This window comes from Cupressus sempervirens, chromosome 11 (assembly GCF_028749045.1).
Source record: "Cupressus sempervirens isolate cs-2001-9-10 chromosome 11, ASM2874904v1, whole genome shotgun sequence".
NCBI classification, from domain to species: Eukaryota; Viridiplantae; Streptophyta; class Pinopsida; order Cupressales; family Cupressaceae; genus Cupressus; species Cupressus sempervirens.
Genome location: NC_143128.1, coordinates 112592171 through 112605764, shown reverse-complemented (window position 1 = coordinate 112605764; position 13594 = coordinate 112592171). Strand labels below are relative to the sequence as shown.

The following is a 13594-nucleotide window of genomic DNA, read 5'->3' as shown; positions in this document are numbered from 1 at the left end:
GGACACCTCATTGATCTAGATAAATCCTAGCCATTCATCTTGCATTCAATCTTAGTCATCTGTTGCATCCATTTTCCTATAAAATGAGAGCTCTCTCCTCATTTCCAAGAAGAATTGTCTACCTCATTGTTATGCTACTAGATTTGTGAGCAACCACATCCCACAATGTGAAATCATCAACCACTTGATGGTTTCATGAGGTTTGCATAGTGATATTTTGAAGTAGACTAAGCTCTTTTTTGTTTCATGTTTCTTATTTACATGCTTATCTTTCATATTTTGAAGTTTGCATAATCATGTAGGAATATGCATTAGTTTCTTAGTGTCTATTCCTCTTATTACATTTTTATGCAACACACACTTACATCAAGATGTGCTCCTCTCCTTTGGGCTATCTCTATACCATCTAATCTAGCTAAAATTTGTCTCAAATTATTTAATATTGTATTATCAACATTTCCTCTACCTTGAACCATTTTCAAAATAGGTTCCTACAAGATTGTAACCCTCTATAAGTTGTAGGTCAAATCCTCAGATCTGCTACCCCACAACCAAATTCACTTAGGGTTCTACACAATCAAATCTCCACAAGGATGAACCTCTACTTTGATACCACCTAATGTACGGAAGGATGAGGAACTAGGTTCAAAGGCACACCTATCTATTCATACCACCTACGCAGAATCAAAACAATAGAATCCAACAACAAATAAAAGAACTTGGGAGATAGAGGAAGAAAATGCCTTCATTCATATATTCATCCAAAGATCAATTACATGCGTAGTTGTAAGGCCCTATGGTTTATGACCACATATATCAATTCAAAGACAATATTTTATGATCAAACTTCACATTATGTCTTCTCTCTCTAAGCTCCTCCAACTCTAAGATTCTAACCAAGGTCTCTTATGTTAGATTGTGGTGACTGATCAGGAAAGTATTGTACATACTTCAAAAATAGTGGGGTTCGGGGTAGCCAACATGGTAGCCGACATGGTAGCCAACATATTATGGCCGACATGTTATAACCCTAAAGTGGTTTAATACTTGTATAAAAAGGGCTTAGGGTTGGGTATTTTTCATAATGTTGTGATACGAAATTGGTTCTTGCGGCGGTATTGAGCTGTAAGGGATTACGAATTGTAATCAGGTTGTAATCACTGGATTGTAATAAGATCGTACTTGTTGTTTGGTGGACATAGCCCAGGGATTGGGTGAACCACGTTAAATCTTGGTGCCTTGTGTTCATCTTTGTGTGTTCTATTATTTTCTATTATTGGTTATATTTGCATGTAGTTTTTATTTATGTATGTGGTTTATCCTAACATCTTAAATACATGCATAGCCACAAGTCATCATGTTTCCAATACAACTAATTAAACTCTCATATTAAATGCTAGGCTAAAACACAAGTTGGCTCATAGTAGATATCTAACACTAAATTAAATGCAAAGGTCAGCCTCAACAAGAAATTACACGCAAACAACTCAGCAAATAAAGACTCTATGAAATACTAACACTCGGCATCCAAAAAAACTTGGCAACCACATGAACTCAGCATCCAAATGAACTTGGAAATCATATGAACTCGGCATCCAAATGATGACTCAGAAAAATAACACTCAGCAACCAAAGACACTCGATAGCAAATGTGAACTTGGCATCAACCAGGAAGCTCAGGATCCACTAAACACTTGGCAACAACTGAGAACTCAACAATGCAAGACATTGCAACTCAATAGAAACTAAGAAAACTGAAAAAAATTAAAATTTTAAAAATTTAAAAATAAATTAAATTAAATTAAATTTTTTTTTTAAATGCAGGATAGTAGCGCAACCTAGGATACTCCTGCATCACCAGTTCTAGTGATCTTTCCTATTAGGAGTAATAAGGACTATGAGGTCCACCTTGTTAAAGGGTTTACAAATATATAATTAACTGTGCACTTGATTAAGAGATTAGTAAAGACTATTAAGTCTACCCTATTAAAAGATTTGATTGATACACCTATTAGGATGAACTAATGGCTGATCTCTGATCTGCAACTCTGATTTTTTGGTTGAGATTCCTTTAATTGTAATGATCACCTAGCTATGATAGATAAATATATTTTGTCCCTTATACTACTTGTAGCCTTCTTTAATTCACACGTCTACTCATCAAATACTTTTTCACATACATACTTGGATATGATACAATGCATTACATATATCAATCCAAAATGTAACTTACTAGAGTCAACTACAATACCAATTTCATCATAATTCACCAAGTCATCCCAGCTATTGTAACTTGGGTTCTTAAGACAAACTCAATGATGTTCTGATACTTAGAAAATACTATTAATGCTCAAAAAACTTTGGCACTTAGTTAAACTTGAAGCTCAATCCATACAAATCACTTCCAAGTAGCTTGAGCTCAGTCAGCACTATGTGACTTAGTGAACACTAAGAAACTCAGTAGCAATTGAATCATCGATTGACATTGCATGGATTAGTTAACACTAGATTCATATTGTTAACACAATGAGCTTGGTAGATATATTATAGCTTGCTCAAAATACCATATCTTGGTTAACACTATGATCTTCTTCACTTATACTAACTAGCTCGATAGCCTCTACTACACTCAATTGGTTATAACTAAATCACTTGGTTAACACTATAAACTGAATGATAAGCTTGATAGAAACTATAGAGCTTGGTAGCAATGTAACCAATTGACTAAGTGTTGAGTCACTGATAGAAAAATTGACCTTAATGTCAACAATCTCCCCCTTTGGCATTAGTGATAAAAATACTTATCAAAACAAAAATATGATCATTCAAAACTATTAAGTCAAAACTTTCTTTGTCATTATTTAGTGTTTTTTAACTCATTTTTTACTTCCATCTATTGTGGCTTGATAACATACTCTTTTTTTAAAAAATTTCAAAATTACTTTTGTAAATGTATTTTCTACTTATCCATACTACTTTACTACTCCCCCATACACATATGTCCCCTATGTACATACAAATATAGTATACTTCTCCTCCTTTATATGTAAAATATATTCATTCATTTCTCCCTCTTTTTGACATAAATGCCAAAGGTGTATAATATATATATGTTAATACCAAAATGTGACAAGAATTCATAATGTACCTTCAGAATAAGTACCATTGTCTTGTCCCAATTTTCTTGTAATACCTTGCTTGTATGCAATGCAACCTAAACTTCTACCAATAATTCCATCATGTGATTAGCTATGGAGAAGTTGTTACCATGGATGAGTGTCTTTGCATGTGCAATGTGTTTTTGAAATGCATCCACATTTGGAAGAATCATGCCTTGGATTTCTCCAAGTATGGCCCAGATTCTGGCTTCTTCCTTCAATAATTTTGCTTATAGATTTTTTAGATATTTGATCTTTGAATAATGTGAAGAACTATGAATAGGGTCAAGTGATAGTTGGTGTGCACTTGCCTTGATATCTTCATCTATCTTGGACAATTTATCCTTAATCTCCTTTGTGAAGATATATGTGTCACTCAATTTGACCAATATTGAAACAATATTATTAATAGAGGTTTCCAATGAACCAAGAATATTAGCTAACTCTACTTGATCTATTGCAATACTTTGTGCAACTTGTTCCAACACTTTGTTTTCAAATTTTCTTTCAGCTCTTTGTAGTAGTTAATCCTATCCATTCAAATCTTCATTATATTTATGGATAATTTCTGCTAATTGGTCCAAAATGGATTGTTTTCCATCAACCTCAATACTCAAAGCATCAATAAATATATTTTTTATGTCTTCAAGAACTAGAATTTCTTTCTTCATTTGTTCCCTAAGATTCTATTGCTTAGCTCTCTTCTTTAATAGTTCACCCATGGTATTTATTTGATTAGGGGTGAGGGTAGAGATATCCCAATTTGGAATAACTATATCCTCATCTAGGTCAACTACTTCTTCTTTACTCTTTTCTTTTAGAATGGTAGAAATAATTTGTTTACCCTTAAAAACTTCAGTGCTCAATTGAGACTGATTCTTAGCTATTATTGCACTAGCTATAGATACACTTGGAATAGAAAAAATTATAAAAATTTATGTACTAGAAACAAATGTTGAAATGGAACTAACAATGGGAATACCTTGTTGTTGCTCGATGGAGCTTGACGATGGAGGACCTTGTTCCTTGGCAAATGAAGTGTTCACTTCAATCAATGTAACATTTAGCTTAAAAAAATTAGATTTTGGTTCGGTGCTTGGTATAGGAGTGGTATCCACAACCAACTCTATAGAAGCTATCTATGATCCAAATGGTGCTAAGGTTGTGCTCAGAGAGTGAGGAAATGAGACCATGATTGTTGTTGTAATTTTCTCTACATCAATTTTCTCAATGCTTTGAATATCTGGAAGGCTTCCTCTAGTAGCTTCATGTTCTTCTCGTCATCATCCAGATTGACATCATCTATCTCATCATCTTTTATTTCTATATATTATTCCTCATCTTCATAACCCTTGTCATTAACATGTACAAAAAAGTCACTGAGTTGATGTAACTTATAGATGTTCTTCCATGTAGTTGTAGTTTCCTTCACCACATATTCAATGTCCTTAAGCAATATCATATAAGTGTTTAACTTGAGAGTGAACTTCTTCTCATATTGCTTCAAGGATTTCATTACCTCCTTATTAAGATTTGGCATGAGTTCCTTCAAGGTATGTTCAAAGATGTCCTTGGTAGTCTTCTATGCATTTTCCCATCTTGGATTTATTGCCTGCATAAGTTCATTAGGAATTTGTTGTGCAAGCTCATCTGGTGAAGACTTCCATTTCCCTAATTTGGTCATAATAGTATCTTTCAAGATCTGCCTTTTCTCTTCTACATTCCTTGTCTCAAATTTGAAAAAATTGAAACATGTCATGCTATTTCCTTCTTCCATCTTCTTTAATCTTTCTTGAAGTATAGGTGTTGATCTCTTGAAAATAACCTGCTCAACTTCATCTTCACCTAACTATAATTTCTTCCTTTTAAAAAATTTTCTCTATTTGACAACTATTAATGCTTCATACTTAATACTCTCTTGGGAATAGGTTGTCTTCTACTCAACTTATTATTTAATGCTTGGGAGACATCTACAACTTGGTAGGAACTACCAATTTTGTGTTTGTAACAATATGCAACCCGAAATTTCTCATTAAGGTCTTGTGACCTAAAATTTCTTGGTAAGGTCTCCTTCTTTTCATCATACTTGATGATCCATGTGCATCTTAAATGTTGAGTAGATCATTCTACTTGCCAACTAGAACTGATATTGCATGACTTTTTTTGAATCACAGTTCTAGTAATCTCCATAAGGAATTAAGTTGAAATGATTGAACCACCCAACTCATTGACTTGGGTGTCATGATCTTGGTTAGCATTCTTTGGAGATTTTTGTACTCATTGCTACCTCATTTTTTTTTTATATCGTCAGCTTTGGCTTTCTTTTCATCTTCAATTCTACCTATGTTGATACAATTCTTGGCAAGATGTCCAAGCTCTATACAAATAAAACACCTTCTTTTAGTATCTCTTTTCCTCGTGATGTTTCATATATTTTTCTCCAATGTTCCCAAATTCACCATAGTAGTGATATCAACACCATGTATTATAATCCCATCCAAATATTTCTTTCACAATTTGTTTTGTTGGGTTCCACTACTTTCTTTTGCACTCTAAATATTTGTGTCCTTGTTTCTTATAATTGTGACATTTACCTTCAAACTTAGGTTTCTCTTTGCATTCACTTTCTCTATTACCATTCTTATTGCAACTGTAACATTTTTCATTGAGTTTTTCTTTACTATTACTCTAGAATTTGTTTGATGTTTACCACAATTATTGCAAGTAGGCCTTTTATTCTTTTGAGTTCCTTGCTGAGATGATTCACCTTATTTTTTGTATCCTATTCTATCTTTTCCTTTGTGTCTATGCTGAATTTACTCATTAAATCGATTCATGCTTTCTTGAGATTTCATCATTCTTTCATAGGTTTTCTTTTTAATGTTGAGATCATTCTATAGTCTTTCATTCTCTAATCTTAGATTCATAAGCTCTTCATTTTCATTGGTGAATTGATCAATGAAGTCTTCTTGCTGAAGGGATAGTTGTTGAATTTCATTGTTCTTTTCTTCTATCTCTTATTTGGATTTGTTTTTTTCTTCCATAACTTCACGTAATCTCACTAAATGGAATTCTTGTTCTCTTTTTATCTTTCTAACTTCTTGAAGATTGAAATTATTTTATAATAGATCTTTAATTACTTCATTAGCTTCATCTAAATTTCTTTCTAGATATATGTCTTCAATTCTTTCTTTAGTGTAGAGATTGTCATTCATTTGTACTGCAAGATCTTTTCTTCTTTTCAATGATTGAGACATTTTCTCCCTTTCTTTCTTGAGTTGTCTAATGACCAATTCAAGATCCAACTTTTCATTTTTTTTTATTAAGTTAAGCAGCAAGAGGGTGTTGGCGTGTGGTACAAACAACTTGCACTATACTGCTAAATGCAATTAACAGTCTCAAGTGCCAAAACCAAGATCACCAAGGATCTACAATATTAACTTACCTCCATCAATGATAGAGTTCAAAGAATAACACACCTTTGGACAAGCCCCCAAATAGCTATGAAACAAAACCAAAAACAAGAACCAAGGACTTGGATGAGCCCTTTAAAACTTCCAGCATTCATCCAAACACAAAAACCAATGGTTTGGAAGTGCCCTTTAAAACTTCCAACGTACCTCCAAACATAGGACAACCAAGACTAGGAAGTAGTAGGTCCTTTTAACATCAACACATGAACAACAAAACAAGGCAACAAGCTACCTACCTTTTCTTCTCTAAATCAGAGATCTGGACCCATCTTGGCCCAATTCTTAGGCTAGCACCTTCAAAGATCTTCCAACTCGCAGCGGTCTCCTTTCCCACCTCAATAGTGAAAGGGTCCCCCACAACAGAAGCATGATAATGGAAGATCAAAACAACAAAGTTGGGAAGATGGAACCTCTAACCCCCCCACCTATTAGTAGCAGCAACCAAGAAATTGTCCCCCTCACTAGGAGTCTCCCACAACTCACACTAGATCTCCACCTCAATAGGAGATAGCTTCACCTCCATAGAAGTCATGCAAGAAGGAGTAGAGACACAAATCCAAGCCCACCACCACTATAACAATATTTTTCTCATAATGAGAGGACAAAGGGGATCCTCCCACCAATAGTCCAAATATCAAGGTTAGGAAGGTGGAACCACCAACCCTCCAACCTATCAAAAATAGCAGCCTTGACAATGTCTCCCACGCTAGAAGTCACCTCCACTCCTAGCAACTCACAAAATATCTCCACCTCAATAGGAGATAGCTTCACCTCTATAGAAGCCCTACGAGACAGAGTAGAGACAAAAAACCAAGCCCACCACCTTTAAAACCACATTTTGTTCATAGTGAGAGGACAAAGAATAGCCCTCCTAGCCAAGAACCAACCACCCACTAGTGGTGGAACCCAAGCATGGTTAACTAGTATTAGGACACAAGAGCCTAATGCATGAAATCGGTAGTGTCCAAGAGAAGCCAGTCGCATAAGCCTCCACAACCTAAGATTTCCCCAATAGTAGAAACCTATCCTAATATCCAGCAAATGGAGGGGGAGAGGAAACCTTCCAACCTGGCCATACTAGCATAATAGCAAGGAGAGTCATGCAGATAGTAAATCTCCACACCGGCATTTGGGAAGACAAAGGATCTAAAACCCTTGATCCAAAAAAAGTCATTCCAAGGTAAGATGAGCCAAAGAGAATGAGAGCCTTGTACCAAGCCTTGGAACTATAAGCTCCCACCTTTTCCCATGTTACCATCACAACCAACTATGTATCTGGGGGAACACCTCTCACCCCAAAAACATAGAAGGCCAGAGCTAGCTTTCTCAAAAACCAGAAAACAACCCTCAAAAGAAAGTTGTCCCTAGCCAGGAGCAACAACCAGAAGGAACCCGTCAACATTGTCCCCAGCAGGAAAGGTACCGAATACCCAACCCCAATCCCTGCATATCTTTCTCAAAAAAAGGACATAGCCAAGAGGAGTTGCACCCTAAAGGAAAAAACTCATAGCTGGACTACACAACACACGAGCAATTTGACCCCATGTTTTTTGACAATCAACAAGAGAGCGCTGAGACAACACGATCGTCAGATCCAACCAAAAAAAGTCCTCCAAAAGCCCACAAAACTTGATTTCGTCAACCCCAAGCTTCACATCCTCCTCATCTTCATCACTCCCTTCTCCCTCTCTAATCTCAAATGCCCCTACAATGCATCCGCATCTACAGGGAACCCTTCATTTGAAAACTTTGAGCCCGCTACCTTTCTTGCTCATGTTAAAACTACTGGCATCTGTGTCTATAGGGAACCCTTTGTTAATAGCCTTATCTAGCTTGTATATCTCTATTGCCTCTAATCTTGTCTCAAGTTGTTAAAATTTTGATGTGAGAACCAAATAGCTCTGATACCAATTGTTGGAAAAATAAGGTAGGCAAGGTTACTTAGAGGGGAGGGGTGAATCAAAAAACAAAAAAACTTTATCTTACTTCACTAATTAATCCTTCGCATAATATTTTAATGTAATTGCATTAATGAAAGGATGAAATAAAATAAACATTCATAAAACTTTGACACAATATATGGTGACCCAAAAACCTTCCAATTAGAAAGTAAAAGTGGGGTGGGGATGATACCCACAAGATTTAGTACTACAATATAAAGTTATCCTGCTAAGGCTTACAATTGACCACTTCTAGTCATCTACCTTACTAGGAGCAATAAGGACTATGAGCTCCACCTTGTTAAAGGATTTACAAACATACAATGAAGTATGCACTCGGTTAAGAGATTTAGTAAAGACTATTAATTCTACCTTGTTAAAAGATTTGACTAATACACCTGTTAGGATGAACCAATGGTTGATCTCTTATTTGCAACTCACATTTGTTGATTGAAATTCCTTATTTTTTAATCACCTAACTATGATAGATAAATCTCTATTGTCCCTTATACTTCTTGTATCCTTCTTTAATTTTCACTTCTACTCATTATGTTCTTTTTAACATACATACTTGGATATGATATAGTGCATTACATATATAGCAATTCAAACCATAACTTACTGGAGTTGTCTTCAATACCAATTTCATCATAACTCACAAAGTCATCCCAACTACTGTAACTTAGGTTCTAAAAACAAACTCGATGATGTTCTGATACACGAAAAATAATTTCAATTCTTGCAAACTTTGGCTCTAAGTTGAGCTTGAAGCTCAATCTATACTAATCACTTCTAAGTAGCTTGAACTCGGTCGACACTATGTGACTCAATGAACACTGAGAAACTCGATAGCCACTAAATCACTTGGTTGACACCACATGACTCGGTCAACACTTGATTCATATTGTTAACACAGTGAGCTCAATAGATATAATAGAGCTTGGTTAACATACCATAGCTTGATTAACACTATGATCTTCTTTACTTCTATTAACTATCTTGGTAGCCTCTTCTACACTTGGTTAGCATTGAACTTTGTTTATGAAGCTTGGTAAACACTATGTAGCTCAACAAACACTACAAACTGACTCAAGTTCTCAATAGACATTGTATTCTAACTACTTGGCTTGGGAATAACTAAATCACTTGGTTAACACTACAAATTTAATGATAAGCTTGGTAGCAATTGTAAAGCTTGATAGTAAAGTAACCAATTGACTAAGTGTTGAGTCACTGATAGATAAATTGACCTTAATGTCATCAGTCTTTTCCTATCTTCTCATTTGATCTAATAAAAATGAAGAACTAATATCCCATCCTGGGAAAACCATTATCTCAATCCTCTTTACCATTTATCTAGCCTCTTCCATAGTGACAGTTTCACTAGGAGGGTCATACTCTTATAATTTCTAAATCATCTCAGAAACTACTTCTTTTGAGTTGCCTAGTTTCATCTGTAGGGATAATTCATTCTGCTTCAATTTGAATAGAAAGCTCTTGAATTCCTCTATTTTGATGAAATTATCATCACTCATGAATTCATTTGCCTCAATAATGCTATCTATTGGGATTCAAATTTGTGTCCCCAATTTGAGTACCATTCTAAGCTTTTGAGTCATTTAGAGCCCCTATAAGCACATTCAATGCATCTATACCAGCCATCCTTTTGAGGCCTAAGAGGTATTTAATGTTTTTAACACCTTCCTTTTATCATTTCCATGCATCCCATAATGATAAATTTTCATTTCAAGCTATTCCGTGAAGTTTCATTTTGAGCAATGTTCAAATCTACATTTTTTCTTGTGCCAAATAATGACAGGAAGGCTAGTTTACATTTGAATATCTCACACCCAGTAATGTTTCATGACTCACCACTTTTGGAGCATTTAGTATGCATATCAAAGAACCTATTTTTCTATTTTCAAGTCATTTCTATATGTTTTGACCAGGTTTTGAATCCCTAAAAGTTAGTTGTTTATTTTTGTAATAACTTTTTCTATGATGCATATAGGTCATAGATTTCAAATCAATTCACTTGCAAACACCAAATTGCTTAACCCTAATGATGATGATTTTTCAATTTAGTCTACATGGAATCCCTAAAATGGAACTGCTAATGCAAGAGATAGAGGTTTTTTGGTCTAATGACAATTTTGCTCAAGGGTTTTCCTCTCTAGGGCTGAACTCAAATTGAAAACTCAACAAAGTAAATTGAAAAAAATTAGATGGCAAAAAGGAATGCAAAAACTTCTAAAAATATCTCATCAATAGGACCTATTTTGGGCACCTAACTTTGTAATTGTTTTATTTATGTTTATTTTAATACCTCATCTTAATATTATATAATATAATTTAATATTAACACATTAAAAATTATTTTAGATTAATAATACGAAAGTCACTGGTGGGAAAAAAGGAACATGGCAATCCTCCCTACCTACAATTGTTTGCCCTTGAAACAATTTCAGATTTGGATGATAACATCTTTTAGTATAAATTTTCCTTCATCTTCAAGTGGTGACAAAAAGAAGGTTTAATATGTGCTCCAGGAGCTCTCTTAAGACATGTCATATGAAAAGCACTGTGAATTTTGTTATTATCTAGCAGCTTCAACTCATATGCAAACTCTCTTATTCTTTGCATGATCTTAGAAGGTCTATAAATTATGACTTAAGCTTTTCTATACCACTCTTCTTAAGGGAGTGTTACTAATAGTTTTTAACTTCAAAAACCATGTCTCGTGCCTCAAAGTTCTCTCCAATTGATGGCAATCAGTATATATCTTTTGCAAATTTTGGGTAAGTGTAACATACACACCTAAAAAAAAATTTAATAAATGCTAGCTTTAATTGTAAATGATTTAAATTACATTTTCCTTTTCACTATCTAATCACATTATTACCCAAATCTTAGAGAAGGAAAGGTGAGAGCATATGGTGTTCAAGAAATAGGATCACGATCAACTAGAACAAACTGCTGAAAGGAAAGCATCAGGTGACAAGCTCTCCATGACCACCTATTCAATGGGATGTGTTGCAATATTGAAAGAAAGTAATATTCTACTTGTTCAATGGGAATAAAAATGACACTTCCACTTGCACTAGGAAATTTTAGAGGCACATTTAGTTGTTTAGTGGGAAAGCCTATACAAGTCTTAAAGTAAATGATGAGTTTGTGGACACGTCTACTTGTAGTGGGAAAATTTCAAAATATAGGGGCACATTCAAAATGAAGTTTGTATGACCTTCTATAACTCTTTCTCATCAACCGAGTGCAAAGGTTATCGCTCAATGGATAAAAATTACTCTAGGGATAATAGGTTGATCTTCCCCAAGAGTTCACATCAATGGGAAGGTTTGGCACCTCAATGTTGGCTCTTCACCACCTAGGGTAGTAGTATGTTCCAAGGGTTGGGTTGTTTGCCCATTAAAGTGGTACGTGAGATAGGTTCAAAACATTATGAGATAGTTTGTTTCATATCTAGTCCAAGCATTAGAGCATTAAGAGGACTTTTCTGTAGTACGAGAGGACCGAGAAGGATGCACCTCTGGTGTACCAATTATCGTGCCCTCAATAGATGCTAGGTAGCCAAGTGCAGAGTGGATAATTGTTGAATAACTATAAGTAAGAAGCCCACCTCAAGATGAATGCTCTCTTAGGTCACAGTGAGACAAGCCGATAGGTGATAAGTGTCAAGTGGAAGTGCAATGATGCATGCAGCCAAGGCATACTAAAAGACTGAAAGATGTGAACCTTGTTACTACATGACCCGATTGATTTGCTTGAGTACATAAAGTATGTTTTGATAGAACATTTTACTGTAGATATGATAAAGAATAAAAAAAGATGGATGAATAAAATAAAGGGAATCAAATCTTTTTGGCTCCAAATCAATATGAAAAATGATTTTTCTATTTGGCTGAGAGAATCCAAAAAGTGCTTATCGCATAGCTCCATTTGTATCATTTCGAGTTTTTTGCTTGATAGGGCCCCAAAAAGGAGCCTCTACCAAGTAGAGAGCTCCACAAGTACTAACCAATATCTTATGGCCTTCTTCGTTTATGGTTTGAAATTCTGGTGTCTCAGGCATAGGGGAACCACACCAATCCATCTCGAACTTGGTGGTTAAACTTTACTATGATGATGATACTATAGGGGAAGCCCTGTGGAAAAATAGCTTGATGCCAAAATAATAAAAAGCTTACTTATTTCCTTTTTTTATTTTTTAATCAAAAAAAACCTTGGTATTCTTTTTTCCCATTCCACACTGCTAAATGCAATAATTTTTTTATCTAGTGGAGATGGGGACTGTAGCTCAGAGGATTAGAACATGTGGCTATGAACCATGGTGTCAAGGGTTCAAATCCCTCCTTGCCAAAAATAGCTCACTACTAGAGAGACTACGAGTCTCTCTAGTAGTTCTAGAGACTAAAATAGTAAAATGACTACAACTACTCTTGAACTATTAAGAGAACTGTGAATACCAAGATCTAAGTTTATAGTGAAGCTTTGGAACTTTACTATAAGGGTTTTTCACCTATACTACTATTTATTCATATATTTAAGATCTCATTCTATAAGACAATTCTTTGTGTATGATCTTATATAACTCTTTCTCATCAGCACCAAGCTTGCACAGCATGTTGGTAAGAAAAGAACCAAGGGCTCTTACTCATTAAGACACTTGCTTATTCAAACTAGGGTTATTTACTCACAAATTTTCATCTTAAGTGATATCATACCTTCTTTATTCCTCAGTAGCTCAGTGGTAGAGTGGTCGGTTGTTAACCGATTGGTTGTAGGTTCAAATCCTATTTGAGGAGAGCTCTCTTTTTTTTCTTCAAGCACTTGGTTCCATAGTTATAAGTAAGATATTGTCCACCATAAAAAGAGTGAAAAATTTGCCCAATTTAGTTGAATTGGAGAAAACTTCTCTTTGCTCATACACATTCTTTTTTTCCAACTATTGATTATCACTTCATTGATAATTTTAGCAATGTTACCAACATCTTTGTGTAGATTA

The 13594-nt window shown here is 34.9% G+C and overlaps 1 non-coding gene across 1 annotated transcript; it reads left to right on the top strand.

Moving 5' to 3' along the window:
• The first annotated feature begins 13322 nt into the window (after positions 1-13322).
• Positions 13323-13394, top strand: TRNAN-GUU (transfer RNA asparagine (anticodon GUU)). Its single transcript has one exon. It is a non-coding gene; the product is annotated as a tRNA-Asn (tRNA).
• Positions 13395-13594: the final 200 nt, after the last annotated feature.